This window comes from Bombina bombina, chromosome 6 (genome assembly GCF_027579735.1).
Source record: "Bombina bombina isolate aBomBom1 chromosome 6, aBomBom1.pri, whole genome shotgun sequence".
NCBI lineage: Eukaryota > Metazoa > Chordata > Amphibia > Anura > Bombinatoridae > Bombina > Bombina bombina.
Genome location: NC_069504.1, coordinates 729787017 through 729810233, shown reverse-complemented (window position 1 = coordinate 729810233; position 23217 = coordinate 729787017). Strand labels below are relative to the sequence as shown.

General features: G+C 42.2%; 14 non-coding genes across 14 annotated transcripts; all 14 read left to right on the top strand.

Annotated features, from left to right (window-relative positions):
• The first annotated feature begins 2520 nt into the window (after positions 1-2520).
• TRNAI-UAU (transfer RNA isoleucine (anticodon UAU)) lies at positions 2521-2613 on the top strand. Its single transcript is given in 2 exon segments — positions 2521-2558; positions 2578-2613. It is a non-coding gene; the product is annotated as a tRNA-Ile (tRNA).
• Positions 2614-2745: 132 nt separating this feature from the next.
• Positions 2746-2818, top strand: TRNAR-CCU (transfer RNA arginine (anticodon CCU)). The gene has a single exon. It is a non-coding gene; the product is annotated as a tRNA-Arg (tRNA).
• A 1945-nt stretch (positions 2819-4763) lies between these two features.
• TRNAI-UAU (transfer RNA isoleucine (anticodon UAU)) lies at positions 4764-4856 on the top strand. The gene is given in 2 exon segments: positions 4764-4801; positions 4821-4856. It is a non-coding gene; the product is annotated as a tRNA-Ile (tRNA).
• Positions 4857-6433: 1577 nt separating this feature from the next.
• TRNAI-UAU (transfer RNA isoleucine (anticodon UAU)) lies at positions 6434-6526 on the top strand. The gene is given in 2 exon segments: positions 6434-6471; positions 6491-6526. It is a non-coding gene; the product is annotated as a tRNA-Ile (tRNA).
• A 366-nt stretch (positions 6527-6892) lies between these two features.
• On the top strand, positions 6893-6985 carry TRNAI-UAU (transfer RNA isoleucine (anticodon UAU)). The gene is given in 2 exon segments: positions 6893-6930; positions 6950-6985. It is a non-coding gene; the product is annotated as a tRNA-Ile (tRNA).
• Positions 6986-7901: 916 nt separating this feature from the next.
• On the top strand, positions 7902-8079 carry TRNAI-UAU (transfer RNA isoleucine (anticodon UAU)). The gene is made up of 2 exons: positions 7902-7939; positions 8044-8079. It is a non-coding gene; the product is annotated as a tRNA-Ile (tRNA).
• A 2723-nt stretch (positions 8080-10802) lies between these two features.
• TRNAI-UAU (transfer RNA isoleucine (anticodon UAU)) lies at positions 10803-10895 on the top strand. Its single transcript is given in 2 exon segments — positions 10803-10840; positions 10860-10895. It is a non-coding gene; the product is annotated as a tRNA-Ile (tRNA).
• A 132-nt stretch (positions 10896-11027) lies between these two features.
• Positions 11028-11100, top strand: TRNAR-CCU (transfer RNA arginine (anticodon CCU)). The gene has a single exon. It is a non-coding gene; the product is annotated as a tRNA-Arg (tRNA).
• A 1944-nt stretch (positions 11101-13044) lies between these two features.
• On the top strand, positions 13045-13137 carry TRNAI-UAU (transfer RNA isoleucine (anticodon UAU)). Its single transcript is given in 2 exon segments — positions 13045-13082; positions 13102-13137. It is a non-coding gene; the product is annotated as a tRNA-Ile (tRNA).
• A 1577-nt stretch (positions 13138-14714) lies between these two features.
• TRNAI-UAU (transfer RNA isoleucine (anticodon UAU)) lies at positions 14715-14807 on the top strand. The gene is given in 2 exon segments: positions 14715-14752; positions 14772-14807. It is a non-coding gene; the product is annotated as a tRNA-Ile (tRNA).
• Positions 14808-14939: 132 nt separating this feature from the next.
• On the top strand, positions 14940-15012 carry TRNAR-CCU (transfer RNA arginine (anticodon CCU)). Its single transcript has one exon. It is a non-coding gene; the product is annotated as a tRNA-Arg (tRNA).
• Positions 15013-16384: 1372 nt separating this feature from the next.
• On the top strand, positions 16385-16477 carry TRNAI-UAU (transfer RNA isoleucine (anticodon UAU)). Its single transcript is given in 2 exon segments — positions 16385-16422; positions 16442-16477. It is a non-coding gene; the product is annotated as a tRNA-Ile (tRNA).
• Positions 16478-18005: 1528 nt separating this feature from the next.
• Positions 18006-18098, top strand: TRNAI-UAU (transfer RNA isoleucine (anticodon UAU)). Its single transcript is given in 2 exon segments — positions 18006-18043; positions 18063-18098. It is a non-coding gene; the product is annotated as a tRNA-Ile (tRNA).
• A 1002-nt stretch (positions 18099-19100) lies between these two features.
• TRNAI-UAU (transfer RNA isoleucine (anticodon UAU)) lies at positions 19101-19193 on the top strand. Its single transcript is given in 2 exon segments — positions 19101-19138; positions 19158-19193. It is a non-coding gene; the product is annotated as a tRNA-Ile (tRNA).
• Positions 19194-23217: the final 4024 nt, after the last annotated feature.

Genomic DNA, 23217 nt, shown 5'->3' with positions numbered 1-23217 from the left:
AATTTTACTCTTATGTTACAATTCTCTGTTCACTAACTCATCTTCCGGATTCATCGACAAGTGTGTGTATGGATCATATTACCACATTTCATTAGGGTAACAATAGGTCACAATGGAGTTTAGATTGACAGGTCATAAATGTTGGAGCTAATGCTCCGAGATGATCGTGTTCATCTTGTCCTTGGAAGAAAATTGCCTTGTAACAACAGTGCAGCTTTTTTGGACAAGTATCATGTGTTTTTCCTGGGTAGATGTGGGAACGACATCATTTCACATTTTCACGTCATTATGCTTACACTCTGCAAATTGTTGCAATGTTTTAGAGAGTAACTTAGCAGTTTGATTGAGATTGTTATTTTGGAGCTATGCTAACAAGACACATTGCCCATAAAGACATAAATCTTAAAAAAAATCCCTGCTCTATCCCTAGGTATCCGCGTGCACACTTGCCGTAATGAGTCACTGAAATGAGGCATTAGGGTTTTTGCAACCGTGACATACAGTCTGTGTAGCAAGCTAGGGTCAAACAGCTCCTCTGGCCATCAACAATAACTAATTGTTGGCAGTTTGTCCAATTTTACTCTTATATTACAATTATCGGTTCACTAACTCATCTTCCGGATTCATCGACAAGTGTGTGTATGGATCATATTACCACATTTCATTAGGGTAACAATAGGTCACAATGGAGTTTAGATTGACAGGTCATAAATGTTGGAGCTAATGCTCCGAGATGATCGTGTTCATCTTGTCCTTGGAAGAAAATTGCCTTGTAACAACAGTGGAGCTTTTTTGGACAAGTATCATGTGTTTTTCCTGGGTAGATGTGGGAACGACATCATTTCACATTTTCACGTCATTATGCTTACACTCTGCAAATTGTTGCAATGTTTTAGAGAGTAACTTAGCAGTTTGATTGAGATTGTTATTTTGGAGCTATGCTAACAAGACACATTGCCCATAAAGACATAAATCTTAAAAAAAATCCCTGCTCTATCCCTAGGTATCCGCGTGCACACTTGCCGTAATGAGTCACTGAAATGAGGCATTAGGGTTTTTGCAACCGTGACATACAGTCTGTGTAGCAAGCTAGGGTCAAACAGCTCCTCTGGCCATCAACAATAACTAATTGTTGGCAGTTTGTCCAATTTTACTCTTATATTACAATTATCGGTTCACTAACTCATCTTCCGGATTCATCGACAAGTGTGTGTATGGATCATATTACCACATTTCATTAGGGTAACAATAGGTCACAATGGAGTTTAGATTGACAGGTCATAAATGTTGGAGCTAATGCTCCGAGATGATCGTGTTCATCTTGTCCTTGGAAGAAAATTGCCTTGTAACAACAGTGGAGCTTTTTTGGACAAGTATCATGTGTTTTTCCTGGGTAGATGTGGGAACGACATCATTTCACATTTTCACGTCATTAGGCTTACACTCTGCAAATTGTTGCAATGTTTTAGAGAGTAACTTAGCAGTTTGATTGAGATTGTTATTTTGGAGCTATGCTAACAAGACACATTGCCCATAAAGACATAAATCTTAAAAAAAATCCCTGCTCTATCCCTAGGTATCCGAGTGCACAATTGCCGTAATGAGTCACTGAAATGAGGCATTAGGGTTTTTGCAACCGTGACATACAGTCTGTGTAGCAAGTTAGGGTCAAACAGCTCCTCTGGCCATCAACAATAACTAATTGTTGGCAGTTTGTCCAATTTTACTCTTATGTTACAATTCTCGGTTCACTAACTCATCTTCCGGATTCATCGACAAATGTGTGTATGGATCATATTACCACATTTCATTAGGGTAACAGTAGGTCACAATGGAGTTTAGATTGACAGGTCATAAATGTTGGAGCTAATGCTCCGAGATGATCGTGTTCATCTTGTCCTTGGAAGAAAATTGCCTTGTAACAACAGTGCAGCTTTTTTGGACAAGTATCATGTGTTTTTCCTGGGTAGATGTGGGAACGACATCATTTCACATTTTCACGTCATTATGCTTACACTCTGCAAATTATTGCAATGTTTTAGAGAGTAACTTAGCAGTTTGATTGAGATTGTTATTTCGGAGCTATGCTAACAAGACACATTGCCCATAAAGACATAAATCTTAAAAAAAATCCCTGCTCTATCCCTAGGTATCCGCGTGCACACTTGCCGTAATGAGTCACTGAAATGAGGCATTAGGGTTTTTGCAACCGTGACATACAGTCTGTGTAGCAAGCTAGGGTCAAACAGCTCCTCTGGCCATCAACAATAACTAATTGTTGGCAGTTTGTCCAATTTTACTCTTATATTACAATTCTCGGTTCACTAACTCATCTTCCGGATTCATCGACAAGTGTGTGTATGGATCATATTACCACATTTCATTAGGGTAACAATAGGTCAAGCTGTAGGCTTTACTCTTGGTCTGCAAGCAGAGCTCCAGTGGCGCAATCGGTTAGCGCGCGGTACTTATACGACAGTAACTGGTGAGCGTAGGCTTTACTCTTGGCCTGCAAGCAGAGCTCCAGTGGCGCAATCGGTTAGCGCGCGGTACTTATACGACAGTAACTGGTGAGCAATGCCGAGGTTGTGAGTTCGAGCCTCACCTGGAGCAGCTCTTTTCCTTACAGTTGCGTGGCTTTATATTGCCTGTATTCGTGGATTTATAATGCAGTCCTAATTCACTGAATTACTTCACTCCTAATATCTACTTATATCTACAAATAAAAACATGTCACATAGGCAAGCCCCAGTGGCCTAATGGATAAGGCACTGGCCTCCTAAGCCAGGGATTGTGGGTTCGGGACCCATCTGGGGTGAGTTTCACTGCCCTTTTAGACACATAAATTTAAGCTGCTATATGAGCAACTGAATCATAAGCAAGCGTATGGATGCGTTCGTGCGTATTGGGCATTTGCAACAAGCACAATGGAGTTTAGATTGACAGGTCATAAATGTTGGAGCTAATGCTCCGAGATGGTCGTGTTCATCTTGTCCTTGGAAGAAAATTGCCTAGTAACAACAGTGCAGCTTTTTTGGACAAGTATCATGTGTTTTTCCTGGGTAGATGTGGGAACGACATCATTTCACATTTTCACGTCATTATGCGTACACTCTGCAAATTGTTGCAATGTTTTAGAGAGTAACTTAGCAGTTTGATTGAGATTGTTATTTTGGAGCTATGCTAACAAGACACATTGCAGAGAAAGACATAAATCTTAAAAAAAAATCCCTGCTCTATCCCTAGGTATCCGCGTGCACACTTGCCGTAATGAGTCACTGAAATGAGGCATTAGGGTTTTTGCAACCGTGACATACAGTCTGTGTAGCAAGCTAGGGTCAAACAGCTCCTCTGGCCATCAACAATAACTAATTGTTGGCAGTTTGTCCAATTTTACTCTTATGTTACAATTCTCGGTTCACTAACTCATCTTCCGGATTCATCGACAAGTGTGTGTATGGATCATATTACCACATTTCATTAGGGTAACAATAGGTCACAATGGAGTTTAGATTGACAGGTCATAAATGTTGGAGCTAATGCTCCGAGATGGTCGTGTTCATCTTGTCCTTGGAAGAAAATTGCCTAGTAACAACAGTGCAGCTTTTTTGGACAAGTATCATGTGTTTTTCCTGGGTAGATGTGGGAACGGCATCATTTCACATTTTCACGTCATTATGCGTACACTCTGCAAATTGTTGCAATGTTTTAGAGAGTAACTTAGCAGTTTGATTGAGATTGTTATTTTAGAGCTATGCTAACAAGACACATTGCCCAGAAAGACATAAATCTTAAAAAAAATCCCTGCTCTATCGCTAGGTATCCGCGTGCACACTTGCCGTAATGAGTCACTGAAATGAGGCATTAGGGTTTTTGCAACCGTGACATACAGTCTGTGTAGCAAGCTAGGGTCAAACAGCTCCTCTGGCCATCAACAATAACTAATTGTTGGCAGTTTGTCCAATTTTACTCTTATGTTACAATTCTCTGTTCACTAACTCATCTTCCGGGTTCATCGACAAGTGTGTGTATGGATCATATTACCACATTTCATTAGGGTAACAATAGGTCACAATGGAGTTTAGATTGACAGGTCATAAATGTTGGAGCTAATGCTCCGAGATGATCGTGTTCATCTTGTCCTTGGAAGAAAATTGCCTTGTAACAACAGTGCAGCTTTTTTGGACAAGTATCATGTGTTTTTCCTGGGTAGATGTGGGAACGACATCATTTCACATTTTCACGTCATTATGCTTACACTCTGCAAATTGTTGCAATGTTTTAGAGAGTAACTTAGCAGTTTGATTGAGATTGTTATTTTGGAGCTATGCTAACAAGACACATTGCCCATAAAGACATAAATCTTAAAAAAAATCCCTGCTCTATCCCTAGGTATCCGCGTGCACACTTGCCGTAATGAGTCACTGAAATGAGGCATTAGGGTTTTTGCAACCGTGACATACAGTCTGTGTAGCAAGCTAGGGTCAAACAGCTCCTCTGGTCATCAACAATAACTAATTGTTGGCAGTTTGTCCAATTTTACTCTTATATTACAATTCTCGGTTCACTAACTCATCTTCCGGATTCATCGACAAGTGTGTGTATGGATCATATTACCACATTTCATTAGGGTAACAATAGGTCAAGCTGTAGGCTTTACTCTTGGTCTGCAAGCAGAGCTCCAGTGGCGCAATCGGTTAGCGCGCGGTACTTATACGACAGTAACTGGTGAGCGTAGGCTTTACTCTTGGCCTGCAAGCAGAGCTCCAGTGGCGCAATCGGTTAGTGCGCGGCACTTATACGACAGTAACTGGTGAGCAATGCCAAGGTTGTGAGTTCGAGCCTCACCTGGAGCAGCTCTTTTCCTTACAGTTGCGTGGCTTTATATTGCCTGTATTCGTGGATTTATAATGCAGTCCTAATTCACTGAATTACTTCACTCCTAATATCTACTTATATCTACAAATAAAAACATGTCACATAGGCAAGCCCCAGTGGCCTAATGGATAAGGCACTGGCCTCCTAAGCCAGGGATTGTGAGTTCAGGTCCCATCTGGGGTGAGTTTCACTGCCCTTTTAGACACATAAATTTAAGCTGCTATATGAGCAACTGAATGATAAGCAAGCGTATGGATGCGTTCGTGCGTATTGGGCATTTGCAACAAGCACAATGGAGTTTAGATTGACAGGTCATAAATGTTGGAGCTAATGCTCCGAGATGGTCGTGTTCATCTTGTCCTTGGAAGACAATTGCCTAGTAACAACAGTGCAGCTTTTTTGGACAAGTATCATGTGTTTTTCCTGGGTAGATGTGGGAACGACATCATTTCACATTTTCACGTCATTATGCGTACACTCTGCAAATTATTGCAATGTTTTAGAGAGTAACTTAGCAGTTTGATTGAGATTGTTATTTTGGAGCTATGCTATCAAGACACATTGCCCAGAAAGACATAAATCTTAAAAAAAAATCCCTGCTCTATCCCTAGGTATCCGCGTGCACACTTGCCGTAATGAGTCACTGAAATGAGGCATTAGGGTTTTTGCAACCGTGACATACAGTCTGTGTAGCAAGCTAGGGTCAAACAGCTCCTCTGGCCATCAACAATAACTAATTGTTGGCAGTTTGTCCAATTTTACTCTTATGTTACAATTCTCGGTTCACTAACTCATCTTCCGGATTCATCGACAAGTGTGTGTATGGATCATATTACCACATTTCATTAGGGTAACAATAGGTCACAATGGAGTTTAGATTGACAGGTCATAAATGTTGGAGCTAATGCTCCGAGATGGTCGTGTTCATCTTGTCCTTGGAAGAAAATTGCCTAGTAACAACAGTGCAGCTTTTTTGGACAAGTATCATGTGTTTTTCCTGGGTAGATGTGGGAACGACATCATTTCACATTTTCACGTCATTATGCGTACACTCTGCAAATTGTTGCAATGTTTTAGAGAGTAACTTAGCAGTTTGATTGAGATTGTTATTTTGGAGCTATGCTAACAAGACACATTGCCCAGAAAGACATAAATCTTAAAAAAAATCCCTGCTCTATCCCTAGGTATCCGCGTGCACACTTGCCGTAATGAGTCACTGAAATGAGGCATTAGGGTTTTTGCAACCGTGACATACAGTCTGTGTAGCAAGCTAGGGTCAAACAGCTCCTCTGGCCATCAACAATAACTAATTGTTGGCAGTTTGTCCAATTTTACTCTTATGTTACAATTCTCGGTTCACTAACTCATCTTCCGGATTCATCGACAAGTGTGTGTATGGATCATATTACCACATTTCATTAGGGTAACAATACGTCAAGCTGTAGGCTTTACTCTTGGTCTGCAAGCAGAGCTCCAGTGGCGCAATCGGTTAGTGCGCGGTACTTATTCGACACTAACTGGTGAGCGTAGGCTTTACTCTTGGTCTGCAAGCAGAGCTCTAGTGGCGCAATCAGTTAGCGCGCGGTATTTATACGACTGTAACTGGTGAGCAATGCCGAGGTTGTGAGTTCGAGCCTCACCTGGAGCAGCTCTTTTCCTTACAGTTGCGTGCCTTTATATTGCCTGTATTAGGGTTTTTGCAACCGTGACATACAGTCTGTGTAGCAAGCTAGGGTCAAACAGCTCCTCTGGCCATCAACAATAACTAATTGTTGGCAGTTTGTCCAATTTTACTCTTATGTTACAATTCTCGGTTCACTAACTCATCTTCCGGATTCATCGACAAGTGTGTGTATGGATCATATTACCACATTTCATTAGGGTAACAATAGGTCAAGCTGTATGCTTTACTCTTGGTCTGCAAGCAGAGCTCCAGTGGCACAATCGGTTAGCGTGCAGAACTTATACGACAGTAACTGGTGAGCGTAGGCTTTACTCTTAGTCTGCAAGCAGAGCTCCAGTGGCGCAATCTGTTAGCGCGCGGTACTTATACGACAGTAACCGGTGAGCAATGCCGAGGTTGTGAGTTTGAGCCTCACCTGGAGCAGCTCTTTTCCTTACAGTTGCGTGGCTTTATATTGCCTGTATTCGTGGATTTATAATGCAGTCCTAATTCACTGAATTACTTCACTCCTAATATCTACTTATATCTACAAATAAAAACATGTCACATAGGCAAGCCCCAGTGGCCTAATGGATAAGGCACTGGCCTCCTAAGCCAGGGATTGTGAGTTTAAGTCCCATCTGGGGTGAGTTTCACTGCCCTTTTAGACACATAAATTTAAGCTGCTATATGAGCAACTGAATGATAAGCAAGCGTATGGATGCGTTCGTGCGTATTGGGCATTTGCAACAAGCACAATGGAGTTTAGATTGACAGGTCATAAATTTTGGAGCTAATGCTCCGAGATGGTCGTGTTCATCTTGTCCTTGGAAGAAAATTGCCTAGTAACAACAGTGCAGCTTTTTTGGACAAGTATCATGTGTTTTTCCTGGGTAGATGTGGGAACGACATCATTTCACATTTTCACGTCATTATGCGTACACTCTGCAAATTGTTGCAATGTTTTAGAGAGTAACTTAGCAGTTTGATTGAGATTGTTATTTTGGAGCTATGCTAACAAGACACATTGCCCAGAAAGACATAAATCTTAAAAAAAATCCCTGCTCTATCCCTAGGTATCCGCGTGCACACTTGCCGTAATGAGTCACTGAAATGAGACATTAGGGTTTTTGCAACCGTGACATACAGTCTGTGTAGCAAGCTAGGGTCAAACAGCTCCTCTGGCCATCAACAATAACTAATTGTTGGCAGTTTGTCCAATTTTACTCTTATGTTACGATTCTCGGCTCACTAACTCATCTTCCGGATTCATCGACAAGTGTGTATGGATCATATTACCACATTTCATTAGGGTAACAATAGGTCAAGCTGTATGCTTTACTCTTGGTCTGCAAGCAGAGCTCCAGTGGCGCAATCAGTTAGCGCGCGGTACTTATACGACAGTAACTGGTGAGAGTAGGCTTTACTCTTGGTCTGCAAGCAGAGCTCCAGAGGCGCAATCGGTTAGCGCGCAGTACTTATACGACAGTAACTGGTGAGCAATGCCGAGGTTGTGAGTTCGAGCCTCACCTGGAGCAGCCCTTTTCCTTACAGTTGCGTGGCTTTATATTGCCTGTATTCGTGGATTTATAATGCAGTCCTAATTCACTGAATTACTTCACTCCTAATATCTACTTATATCTACAAATAAAAACATGTCACATAGGCAAGCCCCAGTGGCCTAATGGATAAGGCACTGACCTCCTAAGCCAGGGATTGTGGGTTCGGGTCCCATCTGGGGTGAGTTTCACTGCCCTTTTAGACCCATAAATTTAAGCTGCTATATGAGCAACTGAATGATAAGCAAGCGTATGGATGCGTTCGTGCGTATTGGGCATTTGCAACAAGCACAATGGAGTTTTGATTGACAGGTCATAAATGTTGGAGCTAATGCTCTGAGATGGTCGTGTTCATCTTGTCCTTGGAAGAATATTGCCTTGTAACAACAGTGCAGCTTTTTTGGACAAGTATCATGTGTTTTTCCTGGGTAGATGTGGGAACGACATCATTTCACATTTTCACGTCATTATGCGTACACTTTGCAAATTGTTGCAATGTTTTAGAGAGTAACTTAGCAGTTTGATTGAGATTGTTATTTTGGAGCTATGCTAACAAGACACATTGCCCAGAAAGACATAAATCTTAAGAAAAATCCCTGCTCTATCCCTAGGTATCCGCGTGCACACTTGCCGTAATGAGTCACTGAAATGAGGCATTAGGGTTTTTGCAACCGTGACATACAGTCTGTGTAGCAAGCTAGGGTCAAACAGCTCCTCTGGCCATCAACAATAACTAATTGTTGGCAGTTTGTCCAATTTTACTCTTATGTTACAATTCTCGGTTCACTAGCTCATCTTCCGGATTCATCGACAAGTGTGTGTATGGATCATATTACCACATTTCATTAGGGTAACAATAGGTCACAATGGAGTTTAGATTGACAGGTCATAAATGTTGGAGCTAATGCTCCGAGATGGTCGTGTTCATCTTGTCCTTGGAAGAAAATTGCCTAGTAACAACAGTGCAGCTTTTTTGGACAAGTATCATGTGTTTTTCCTGGGTAGATGTGGGAACGACATCATTTCACATTTTCACGTCATTATGCGTACACTCTGAAAATTGTTGCAATGTTTTAGAGAGTAACTTAGCAGTTTGATTGAGATTGTTATTTTGGAGCTATGCTAACAAGACACATTGCCCAGAAAGACATAAATCTTAAAAAAAAATCCCTGCTCTATCCCTAGGTATCCGCGTGCACACTTGCCGTAATGAGTCACTGAAATGAGGCATTAGGGTTTTTGCAACCGTGACATACAGTCTGTGTAGCAAGCTAGGGTCAAACAGCTCCTCTGGCCATCAACAATAACTAATTGTTGGCAGTTTGTCCAATTTTACTCTTATGTTACAATTCTCGGTTCACTAACTCATCTTCCGGATTCATCGACAAGTGTGTGTATGGATCATATTACCACATTTCATTAGGGTAACAATAGGTCACAATGGAGTTTAGATTGACAGGTCATAAATGTTGGAGCTTATGCTCCGAGATGATCGTGTTCATCTTGTCCTTGGAAGAAAATTGCCTTGTAACAACAGTGCAGCTTTTTTGGACAAGTATCATGTGTTTTTCCTGGGTAGATGTGGGAACGACATCATTTCACATTTTCACGTCATTATGCTTACACTCTGCAAATTGTTGCAATGTTTTAGAGAGTAACTTAGCAGTTTGATTGAGATTGTTATTTTGGAGCTATGCTAACAAGACACATTGCCCAGAAAGACATAAATCTTAAAAAAAATCCCTGCTCTATCCCTAGGTATCCGCGTGCACACTTGCCGTAATGAGTCACTGAAATGAGGCATTAGGGTTTTTGCAACCGTGACATACAGTCTGTGTAGCAAGTTAGGGTCAAACAGCTCCTCTGGCCATCAACAATAACTAATTGTTGGCAGTTTGTCCAATTTTACTCTTATGTTACAATTCTCGGTTTACTAACTCATCTTCCGGATTCATCGACAAATGTGTGTATGGATCATATTACCACATTTCATTAGGGTAACAGTAGGTCACAATGGAGTTTAGATTGACAGGTCATAAATGTTGGAGCTAATGCTCCGAGATGATCGTGTTCATCTTGTCCTTGGAAGAAAATTGCCTTGTAACAACAGTGCAGCTTTTTTGGACAAGTATCATGTGTTTTTCCTGGGTAGATGTGGGAACGACATCATTTCACATTTTCACGTCATTATGCTTACACTCTGCAAATTATTGCAATGTTTTAGAGAGTAACTTAGCAGTTTGATTGAGATTGTTATTTCGGAGCTATGCTAACAAGACACATTGCCCATAAAGACATAAATCTTAAAAAAAATCCCTGCTCTATCCCTAGGTATCCGCGTGCACACTTGCCGTAATGAGTCACTGAAATGAGGCATTAGGGTTTTTGCAACCGTGACATACAGTCTGTGTAGCAAGTTAGGGTCAAACAGCTCCTCTGGCCATCAACAATAACTAATTGTTGGCAGTTTGTCCAATTTTACTCTTATGTTACAATTCTCGGTTCACTAACTCATCTTCCGGATTCATCGACAAGTGTGTGTATGGATCATATTACCACATTTCATTAGGGTAACAATAGGTCAAGCTGTAGGCTTTACTCTTGGTCTGCAAGCAGAGCTCCAGTGGCGCAATCGGTTAGCGCGCGGTACTTATACGACAGTAACTGGTGAGCGTAGGCTTTACTCTTGGCCTGCAAGCAGAGCTCCAGTGGCGCAATCGGTTAGCGCGCGGTACTTATACGACAGTAACTGGTGAGCAATGCCGAGGTTGTGAGTTTGAGCCTCACCTGGAGCAGCTCTTTTCCTTACAGTTGCGTGGCTTTATATTGCCTGTATTCGTGGATTTATAATGCAGTCCTAATTCACTGAATTACTTCACTCCTAATATCTACTTATATCTACAAATAAAAACATGTCACATAGGCAAGCCCCAGTGGCCTAATGGATAAGGCACTGGCCTCCTAAGCCAGGGATTGTGGGTTCGGGACCCATCTGGGGTGAGTTTCACTCCCCTTTTAGACACATAAATTTAAGCTGCTATATGAGCAACTGAATGATAAGCAAGCGTATGGATGCGTTCGTGCGTATTGGGCATTTGCAACAAGCACAATGGAGTTTAGATTGACAGGTCATAAATGTTGGAGCTAATGCTCCGAGATGGTCGTGTTCATCTTGTCCTTGGAAGAAAATTGCCTAGTAACAACAGTGCAGCTTTTTTGGACAAGTATCATGTGTTTTTCCTGGGTAGATGTGGGAACGACATCATTTCACATTTTCACGTCATTATGCGTACACTTTGCAAATTGTTGCAATGTTTTAGAGAGTAACTTAGCAGTTTGATTGAGATTGTTATTTTGGAGCTATGCTAACAAGACACATTGCCCAGAAAGACATAAATCTTAAAAAAAATCCCTGCTCTATCCCTAGGTATCCGCGTGCACACTTGCCGTAATGAGTCACTGAAATGAGGCATTAGGGTTTTTGCAACCGTGACATACAGTCTGTGTAGCAAGCTAGGGTCAAACAGCTCCTCTGGCCATCAACAATAACTAATTGTTGGCAGTTTGTCCAATTTTACTCTTATGTTACAATTCTCGGTTCACTAACTCATCTTCCGGATTCATCGTCAAGTGTGTGTATGGATCATATTACCACATTTCATTAGGGTAACAATAGGTCACAATGGAGTTTAGATTGACAGGTCATAAATGTTGGAGCTAATGCTCCGAGATGGTCGTGTTCATCTTGTCCTTGGAAGAAAATTGCCTAGTAACAACAGTGCAGCTTTTTTGGACAAGTATCATGTGTTTTTCCTGGGTAGATGTGGGAACGACATCATTTTACATTTTCACGTCATTATGCGTACACTCTGCAAATTGGTGCAATGTTTTAGAGAGTAACTTAGCAGTTTGATTGAGATTGTTATTTTGGAGCTATGCTAACAAGACACATTGCCCAGAAAGACATAAATCTTAAAAAAAAATCCCTGCTCTATCCCTAGATATCCGCGTGCACACTTGCCGTAATGAGTCACTGAAATGAGGCATTAGGGTTTTTGCAACCGTGACATACAGTCTGTGTAGCAAGCTAGGGTCAAACAGCTCCTCTGGCCATCAACAATAACTAATTGTTGGCAGTTTGTCCAATTTTACTCTTATGTTACAATTCTCGGTTCACTAACTCATCTTCCGGATTCATCGACAAGTGTGTGTATGGATCATATTACCACATTTCATTAGGGTAACAATAGGTCACAATGGAGTTTAGATTGACAGGTCATAAATGTTGGAGCTAATGCTCCGAGATGGTCGTGTTCATCTTGTCCTTGGAAGAAAATTGCCTAGTAACAACAGTGCAGCTTTTTTGGACAAGTATCATGTGTTTTTCCTGGGTAGATGTGGGAACGACATCATTTCACATTTTCACGTCATTATGCGTACACTCTGCAAATTGTTGCAATGTTTTAGAGAGTAACTTAGCAGTTTGATTGAGATTGTTATTTTGGAGCTATGCTAACAAGACACATTGCCCAGAAAGACATAAATCTTAAAAAAAAATCCCTGCTCTATCCCTAGGTATCCGCATGCACACTTGCCGTAATGAGTCACTGAAATGAGGCATTAGGGTTTTTGCAACCGTGACATACAGTCTGTGTAGCAAGCTAGGGTCAAACAGCTCCTCTGGCCATCAACAATAACTAATTGTTGGCAGTTTGTCCAATTTTACTCTTATGTTACAATTCTCGGTTCACTAACTCATCTTCCGGATTCATCGACAAGTGTGTGTATGGATCATATTACCACATTTCATTAGGGTAACAATAGTTCAAGCTGTAGGCTTTACTCTTGGTCTGCAAGCAGAGCTCCAGTAGCGCAATCGGTTAGCGCGGTACTTATACGATAGTAACTGGTGAGCGTAGGCTTTACTCTTGGTCTGCAAGCAGAGCTCCAGTGGCGCAATCGGTTAGCGTGCGGTACTTATACGACAGTAACTGGTGAGCAATGCCGAGGTTGTGAGTTCGAGCCTCACCTGGAGCAGCTCTTTTCCTTACAGTTGCGTGGCTTTATATTGCCTGTATTCGTGGATTTATAATGCAGTCCTAATTCACTGAATTACTTCACTCCTAATATCTACTTATATCTACAAATAAAAACATGTCACATAGGCAAGCCCCAGTGGCCTAATGGATAAGGCACTGGCCTCCTAAGCCTGGGATTGTGGGTTCGGGTCCCATCTGGGGTGAGTTTCACTGCCCTTTTAGACACATAAATTTAAGCTGCTATATGAGCAACTGAATGATAAGCAAGCGTATGGATGCGTTCGTGCGTATTGGGCATTTGCAACAAGCACAATGGAGTTTTGATTGACAGGTCATAAATGTTGGAGCTAATGCTCTGAGATGGTCGTGTTCATCTTGTCCTTGGAAGAAAATTGCCTTGTAACAACAGTGCAGCTTTTTTGGACAAGTATCATGTGTTTTTCCTGGGTAGATGTGGGAACGACATCATTTCACATTTTCACGTCATTATGCGTACACTCTGCAAATTGTTGCAATGTTTTAGAGAGTAACTTAGCAGTTTGATTGAGATTGTTATTTTGGAGCTATGCTAACAAGACACATTGCCCAGAAAGACATAAATCTTAAAAAAAAATACCTGCTCTATCCCTAGGTATCCGCGTGCACACTTGCCGTAATGAGTCATTGAAATGAGGCATTAGGGTTTTTGCAACCGTGACATACAGTCTGTGTAGCAAGCTAGGGTCAAACAGCTCCTCTGGCCATCAACAATAACTAATTGTTGGCAGTTTGTCCAATTTTACTCTTATGTTACAATTCTCGGTTCACTAACTCATCTTCCGGATTCATCGACAAGTGTGTGTATGGATCATATTACCACATTTCATTAGGGTAACAATAGGTCACAATGGAGTTTAGATTGACAGGTCATAAATGTTGGAGCTAATGCTCCGAGATGGTCGTGTTCATCTTGTCCTTGGAAGAAAATTGCCTAGTAACAACAGTGCAGCTTTTTTGGACAAGTATCATGTGTTTTTCCTGGGTAGATGTGGGAACGACATAATTTCACATTTTCACGTCATTATGCGTACACTCTGCAAATTGTTGCAATGTTTTAGAGAGTAACTTAGCAGTTTGATTGAGATTGTTATTTTGGAGCTATGCTAACAAGACACATTGCCCAGAAAGACATAAATCTTAAAAAAAATCCCTGCTCTATCCCTAGGTATCCGCGTGCACACTTGCCGTAATGAGTCACTGAAATGAGGCATTAGGGTTTTTGCAACCGTGACATACAGTCTGTGTAGCAAGCTAGGGTCAAACAGCTCCTCTGGCCATCAACAATAACTAATTGTTGGCAGTTTGTCCAATTTTACTCTTATGTTACAATTCTCGGTTCACTAACTCATCTTCCGGATTCATCGACAAGTGTGTGTATGGATCATATTACCACATTTCATTAGGGTAACAATAGTTCAAGCTGTAGGCTTTACTCTTGGTCTGCAAGCAGAGCTCCAGTAGCGCAATCGGTTAGCGCGCGGTACTTATACGACAGTAACTGGTGAGCGTAGGCTTTACTCTTGGTCTGCAAGCAGAGCTCCAGTGGCGCAATCGGTTAGCGCGCGGTACTTATACGACAGTAACTGGTGAGCAATGCCGAGGTTGTGTGTTCGAGCCTCACCTGGAGCAGCTCTTTTCCTTACAGTTGCGTGGCTTTATATTGCCTGTATTCGTGGATTTATAATGCAGTCCTAATTCACTGAATTACTTCACTCCTAATATCTACTTATATCTACAAATAAAAACATGTCACATAGGCAAGCCCCAGTGGCCTAATGGATAAGGCACTGGCCTCCTAAGCCAGGGATTGTGGGTTCGGGTCCCATCTGGGGTGAGTTTCACTGCCCTTTTAGACACATAAATTTAAGCTGCTATATGAGCAACTGAATGATAAGCAAGCGTATGGATGCGTTCGTGCGTATTGGGCATTTGCAACAAGCACAATGGAGTTTTGATTGACAGGTCATAAATGTTGGAGCTAATGTTCTGAGATGGTCGTGTTCATCTTGTCCTTGGAAGAAAATTGCCTTGTAACAACAGTGCAGCTTTTTTGGACAAGTATCATGTGTTTTTCCTGGGTAGATGTGGGAACGACATCATTTCACATTTTCACGTCATTATGCGTACACTTTGCAAATTGTTGCAATGTTTTAGAGAGTAACTTAGCAGTTTGATTGAGATTGTTATTTTGGAGCTATGCTAACAAGACACATTGCCCAGAAAGACATAAATCTTAAAAAAAATCCCTGCTCTATCCCTAGGTATCCGCGTGCACACTTGCCGTAATGAGTCACTGAAATGAGGCATTAGGGTTTTTGCAACCGTGACATACAGTCTGTGTAGCAAGCTAGGGTCAAACAGCTCCTCTGGCCATCAACAATAACTAATTGTTGGCAGTTTGTCCAATTTTACTCTTATGTTACAATTCTCGGTTCACTAACTCATCTTCCGGATTCATTGACAAGTGTGTGTATGGATCATATTACCACATTTCATTAGGGTAACAATAGGTCACAATGGAGTTTAGATTGACAGGTCATAAATGTTGGAGCTAATGCTCCGAGATGGTCGTGTTCATCTTGTCCTTGGAAGAAAATTGCCTAGTAACAACAGTGCAGCTTTTTTGGACAAGTATCATGTGTTTTTCCTGGGTAGATGTGGGAACGACATCATTTCACATTTTCACGTCATTATGCGTACACTCTGCAAATTGTTGCAATGTTTTAGAGAGTAACTTAGCAGTTTGATTGAGATTGTTATTTTGGAGCTATGCTAACAACACACATTGCCCAGAAAGACATAAATCTTAAAAAAAAATCCCTGCTCTATCCCTAGGTATCCGCGTGCACACTTGCCGTAATGAGTCACTGAAATGAGGCATTAGGGTTTTTGCAACCGTGACATACAGTCTGTGTAGCAAGCTAGGGTCAAACAGCTCCTCTGGCCATCAACAATAACTAATTGTTGGCAGTTTGTCCAATTTTACTCTTATGTTACAAGTCTCGGTTCACTAACTCATCTTCCGGATTCATCGACAAGTGTGTGTATGGATCATATTACCACATTTCATTAGGGTAACAATAGTTCAAGCTGTAGGCTTTACTCTTGGTCTGCAAGCAGAGCTCCAGTAGCGCAATCGGTTAGCGCGCGGTACTTATACGACAGTAACTGGTGAGCGTAGGCTTTACTCTTGGTCTGCAAGCAGAGCTCCAGTGGCGCAATCGGTTAGCGCGCGGTACTTATACGACAGTAACTGGTGAGCAATGCCGAGGTTGTGAGTTCGAGTCTCACCTGGAGCAGCTCTTTTCCTTACAGTTGCGTGGCTTTATATTGCCTGTATTTGTGGATTTATAATGCAGTCCTAATTCACTGAATTACTTCACTCCTAATATCTACTTATATCTACAAATAAAAACATGTCACATAGGCAAGCCCCAGTGGCCTAATGGATAAGGCACTGGCCTCCTAAGCCTGGGATTGTGGGTTCGGGTCTCATCTGGGGTGAGTTTCACTGCCCTTTTAGACACATAAATTTAAGCTGCTATATGAGCAACTGAATGATAAGCAAGCGTATGGATGCGTTCGTGCGTATTGGGCATTTGCAACAAGCACAATGGAGTTTTGATTGACAGGTAATAAATGTTGGAGCTAATGCTCTGAGATGGTCGTGTTCATCTTGTCCTTGGAAGAAAATTGCAGTGCAGCTTTTTTGGACAAGTATCATGTGTTTTTCCTGGGTAGATGTGGGAACGACATCATTTCACATTTTCACATCATTATGCGTACATTCTGCAAATTGTTGCAATGTTTTAGAGAGTAACTTAGCAGTTTGATTGAGATTGTTATTTTGGAGCTATGCTAACAAGACACATTGCCCAGAAAGACATAAATCTTAAAAAAAAATACCTGCTCTATCCCTAGGTATCCGCGTGCACACTTGCCGTAATGAGTCATTGAAATGAGGCATTAGGGTTTTTGCAACCGTGACATACAGTCTGTGTAGCAAGCTAGGGTCAAACAGCTCCTCTGGCCATCAACAATAACTAATTGTTGGCAGTTTGTCCAATTTTACTCTTATGTTACAATTCTCGGTTCACTAACTCATCTTCCGGATTCATCGACAAGTGTGTGTATGGATCATATTACCACATTTCATTAGGGTAACAATAGGTCACAATGGAGTTTAGATTGACAGGTCATAAATGTTGGAGCTAATGCTCCGAGATGGTCGTGTTCATCTTGTCCTTGGAAGAAAATTGCCTAGTAACAACAGTGCAGCTTTTTTGGACAAGTATCATGTGTTTTTCCTGGGTAGATGTGGGAACGACATCATTTCACATTTTCACGTCATTATGCGTACACTCTGCAAATTGTTGCAATGTTTTAGAGAGTAACTTAGCAGTTTGATTGAGATTGTTATTTTGGAGCTATGCTAACAAGACACATTGCCCAGAAAGACATAAATCTTAAAAAAAATCCCTGCTCTATCCCTAGGTATCCGCGTGCACACTTGCCGTAATGAGTCACTGAAATGAGGCATTAGGGTTTTTGCAACCGTGACATACAGTCTGTGTAGCAAGCTAGGGTCAAACAGCTCCTCTGGCCATCAACAATAACTAATTGTTGGCAAACTAACTCATCTTCCGGATTCATCGACAAGTGTGTGTATGGATCATATTACCACATTTCGTTAGGGGAACAATAGTTCAAGCTGTAAACTTTACTCTTGGTCTGCAAGCAGAGCTCCAGTAGCGCAATCGGTTAGCGCGCGGTACTTATACGACAGTAACTGGTGAGCGTAGGCTTTACTCTTGGTCTGCAAGCAGAGCTCCAGTGGCGCAATCGGTTAGCGCGCGGTACTTATACGACAGTAACTGGTGAGCAATGCCGAGGTTGTGTGTTCGAGCCTCACCTGGAGCAGCTCTTTTCCTTAAAGTTGCGTGGCTTTATATTGCCTGTATTCGTGGATTTATAATGCAGTCCTAATTCACTGAATTACTTCACTCCTAATATCTACTTATATCTACAAATAAAAACATGTCACATAGGCAAGCCCCAGTGGCCTAATGGATAAGGCACTGGCCTCCTAAGCCAGGGATTGTGGTTTCGGGTCCCATCTGGGGTGAGTTTCACTGCCCTTTTAGACACATAAATTTAAGCTGCTATATGAGCAACTGAATGATAAGCAAGCGTATGGATGCGTTCGTGCGTATTGGGCATTTGCAACAAGCACAATGGAGTTTTGATTGACAGGTCATAAATGTTGGAGCTAATGCTCCGAGATGGTCGTGTTCATCTTGTCCTTGGAAGAAAATTGCCTAGTAACAACAGTGCAGCTTTTTTGGACAAGTATCATGTGTTTTTCCTGGGTAGATGTGGGAACGACATCATTTCACATTTTCACGTCATTATGCGTACACTCTGCAAATTGTTGCAATGTTTTAGAGAGTAACTTAGCAGTTTGATTGAGATTGTTATTTTGGAGCTATGCTAACAAGACATATTGCCCAGAAAGACATAAATCTTAAAAAAAATCCCTGCTCTATCCCTAGGTATCCGCGTGCACACTTGCCGTAATGAGTCACTGAAATGAGGCATTAGGGTTTTTGCAACCGTGACATACAGTCTGTGTAGCAAGCTAGGGTCAAACAGCTCCTCTGGCCATCAACAATAACTAATTGTTGGCAGTTTGTCAATTTTACTCTTATGTTACAATTCTCGGTTCACTAACTCATCTTCCGGATTCATCGACAAGTGTGTGTATGGATCATATTACCACATTTCATTAGGGTAACAATAGGTCAAGCTGTAGGCTTTACTCTTGGTCTGCAAGCAGAGCTCCAGTGGCGCAATCGGTTAGTGCGCGGTACTTATACGACAGTAACTGGTGAGCGTAGGCTTTACTCTTGGTCTGCAAGCAGAGTTCCAGTGGCGCAATTGGTTAGCGCGCGGTACTTATACGACAGTAACTGGTGAGCAATGCCGAGGTTGTGAGTTCGAGCCTCACCTGGAGCAGCTCTTTTCCTTACAGTTGCGTGGCTTTATATTGCCTGTATTCGTGGATTTATAATGCAGTCCCAATTCTCTGAATTACTTCACTCCTAATATCTACTTATATCTACAAATAAAAACATGTCACATAGGCAAGCCCCAGTGGCCTAATGGATAAGGCACTGGCCTCCTAAGCCAGCGATTGTGGGTTTAAGTCCCATCTAGGGTGAGTTTCACTGCCCTTTTAGACACATAAATTTAAGCTGCCATATGAGCAACTGAATGATAAGCAAGCGTATGGATGCGTTCATGCGCATTGGGCATTTGCAACAAGCACAATGGAGTTTAGATTGACAGGTCATAAATGTTGGAGCTAATGCTCCGAGCTGGTCGTGTTCATCTTGTCCTTGGAAGAAAAACAGAATTTATGCTTACCTGATAAATTACTTTCTCCAATGGTGTGTCCGGTCCACGGCGTCATCCTTACTTGTGGGATATTCTCTTCCCCAACAGGAAATGGCAAAGAGTCCCAGCAAAGCTGGTCACATGATCCCTCCTAGGCTCCGCCCACCCCAGTCATTTGACCAAAAGACAAGAGGAAATATATATAGGAGAAACAATATGATACCGTGGTGACTGTAGTTAGAGAAAATAATTCATCAGACCTGATTAAAAAACCAGGGCGGGCCGTGGACCGGACACACCGTTGGAGAAAGTAATTTATCAGGTAAGCATATATTCTGTTTTCTCCAACATTGGTGTGTCCGGTCCACGGCTTCATCCTTACTTGTGGGAACCAATACCAAAGCTTTAGGACACGGATGAAGGGAGGGAGCAAATCAGGTCACCTAAATGGAAGGCACCACGGCTTGCAAAACCTTTCTCCCAAAAATAGCCTCCGAAGAAGCAAAAGTATCAAATTTGTAAAATTTGGCGAAAGTGTGCAGTGAAGACCAAGTCGCTGCCTTACATATCTGGTCAACAGAAGCCTCGTTCTTGAAGGCCCATGTGGAAGCCACAGCCCTAGTGGAGTGAGCTGTGATTCTTTCAGGAGGCTGCCGTCCGGCAGTCTCATAAGCCAATCGGATAATGCTTTGAAGCCAAAAGGAAAGAGAGGTAGAAGTCGCTTTTTGACCTCTCCTTTTACCAGTATAAACAACAAACAAGGAAGATGTTTGTCTGAAATCTTTAGTAGCCTCTAAATAGAATTTTAGAGCACGGACTACGTCCAAATTGTGTAACAAACGTTCCTTCTTTGAAACTGGATTCGGACACAAAGAAGGTACAACTATCTCCTGGTTAATATTTTTGTTGGAAACAACTTTCGGAAGAAAACCAGGCTTAGTACGCAAAACCACCTTATCTGCATGGAACACCAGATAGGGCGGAGAACACTGCAGAGCAGATAACTCTGAAACTCTTCTAGCAGAAGAAATTGCAACTAAAAACAAAACTTTCCAAGATAGTAACTTAATATCTATGGAATGTAAAGGTTCAAACGGAACCCCTTGAAGAACTGAAAGAACTAGATTTAGACTCCAGGGAGGAGTCAAAGGTCTGTAAACAGGCTTGATCCTAACCAGAGCCTGAACAAATGCTTGAACATCTGGCACGGCTCCCAGTCTTTTGTGAAGTAAAACAGATAAAGCAGAGATCTGTCCCTTTAGAGAACTTGCAGATAATCCTTTCTCCAAACCTTCTTGTAGAAAGGATAGAATCTTAGGAATTTTTATCTTGTTCCATGGGAATCCTTTATATTCACACCAACAGATATATTTTTTCCATATTTTATGGTAAATTTTTCTAGTTACAGGCTTTCTAGCCTGAATCAGAGTATCTATTACAGAATCTGAAAACCCACGCTTTGATAAAATCAAGCGTTCAATCTCCAAGCCGTCAGTTGGAGGGAAACCAGATTTGGATGTTCGAATGGACCCTGAACAAGAAGGTCCTGTCTCAAAGGTAGCTTCCATGGTGGAGCCGATGACATATTCACCAGGTCTGCATACCAAGTCCTGCGTGGCCACGCAGGAGCTATCAAGATCACCGAGGCCCTCTCCTGATTGATCCTGGCTACCAGCCTGGGAATGAGAGGAAACGGTGGGAATACATAAGCTAGGTTGAAGGTCCAAGGTGCTACTAGTGCATCTACTAGAGTCGCCTTGGGATCCCTGGATCTGGACCCGTAGCAAGGAACCTTGAAGTTCTGACGAGACGCCATCAGATCCATGTCTGGAATGCCCCATAATTGAGTTATTTGGGCAAAGATTTCCGGATGGAGTTCCCACTCCCCCGGATGGAATGTCTGACGACTCAGAAAATCCGCTTCCCAATTTTCCACTCCTGGGATGTGGATCGCAGACAAGTGGCAGGAGTGATCCTCCGCCCATTGAATTATCTTGGTCACTTCTTTCATCGCCAGGGAACTCCTTGTTCCCCCCTGATGATTGATATATGCAACGGTCGTCATGTTGTCTGACTGAAACCTTATGAATTTGGCCTTTGCTAGTTGAGGCCAAGCTCTGAGAGCATTGAATATCGCTCTCAGTTCCAGAATGTTTATCGGGAGAAGAGACACTTCGCGAGACCATAGACCCTGAGCTTTCAGGGATTCCCAGACCGCGCCCAGCCCACTAGACTGGCGTCGGTCGTGACAATGACCCACTCTGGTCTGCGGAAGCTCATTCCCTGTGACAGATTGTCCAGGGTCAGCCACCAACGGAGTGAATCTCTGGTCTTTTGATCTACTTGAATCATCGGAGACAAGTCTGTATAATCCCCATTCCACTGTCTGAGCATGCACAGTTGTAATGGTCTTAGATGAATTCGTGCAAAAGGAACTATGTCCATTGTTGCAACCATCAATCCTATTACTTCCATGCACTGCGCTATGGAAGGACGAGGAACAGAATGAAGTACTTGACAAGAGCTTAGAAGTTTTGATTTTCTGACCTCTGTCAGAAAAATCCTCATTTCTAAGGAATCTATTATTGTTCCCAAGAAGGGAACTCTTGTTGACGGGGACAGAGAACTTTTTTCTTTGTTCACCTTCCATCCGTGAGATCTGAGAAAGGCTAGGACGATGTCCGTATGAGCCTTTGCTTTTGACAGGGACGACGCTTGAATTAGGATGTCGTCCAAGTAAGGTACTACTGCAATGCCCCTTGGTCTTAGAACCGCTAGAAGGGACCCTAGTACCTTTGTGAAAATCCTTGGAGCAGTGGCTAATCCGAATGGAAGTGCCACAAACTGGTAATGCTTGTCCAGAAAAGCGAACCTTAGGAACTGATGATGTTCCTTGTGGATAGGAATATGTAGGTAAGCATCCTTTAAATCCACAGTAGTCATAAATTGATTTTCCTGGATGGTGGTTAGGATCGTTCGAATAGTTTCCATTTTGAATGATGGTACCCTGAGAAATTTGTTTAGGATCTTCAGATCCAAAATTGGTCTGAATGTTCCCTCTTTTTTGGGAACTATGAACAGATTGGAATAAAATCCCATTCCTTGTTCTCTTATTGGAACTGGATGTATCACTCCCATCTTTAACAGGTCTTCTACACAATGTAAGAATGCCTGTCTCTTTATTTGGTTTGAAGATAAGTGAGACCTGTGGAACCTTCCCCTTGGGGGTAGTTCCTTGAATTCCAGGAGATAACTTTGAGAAACTATTTCCAGCGCCCAAGGATCCTGAACATCTCTTGCCCAAGCCTGAGCAAAGAGAGAGAGTCTGCCCCCCACTAGATCCGGTCCCGGATCGGGGGCTATCCCTTCATGCTGTTTTGGTAGCAGTGGTAGGCTTCTTGGCCTGCTTACCCTAGTTCCAGCCTTGCATTGGTTTCCAGGCTGGTTTGGGTTGTGAAGAATTACCCTCTTGCTTAGAGGATGCAGAATTAGAGGCTGGTCCGTTTCTGCGAAAGGGACGAAAATTAGGCTTATTTTTAGCCTTAAAAGACCTATCCTGTGGGAGGGCGTGGCCCTTTCCCCCAGTGATGTCTGAAATAATCTCTTTCAAATCAGGTCCAAATAATGTTTTACCTTTGAAAGG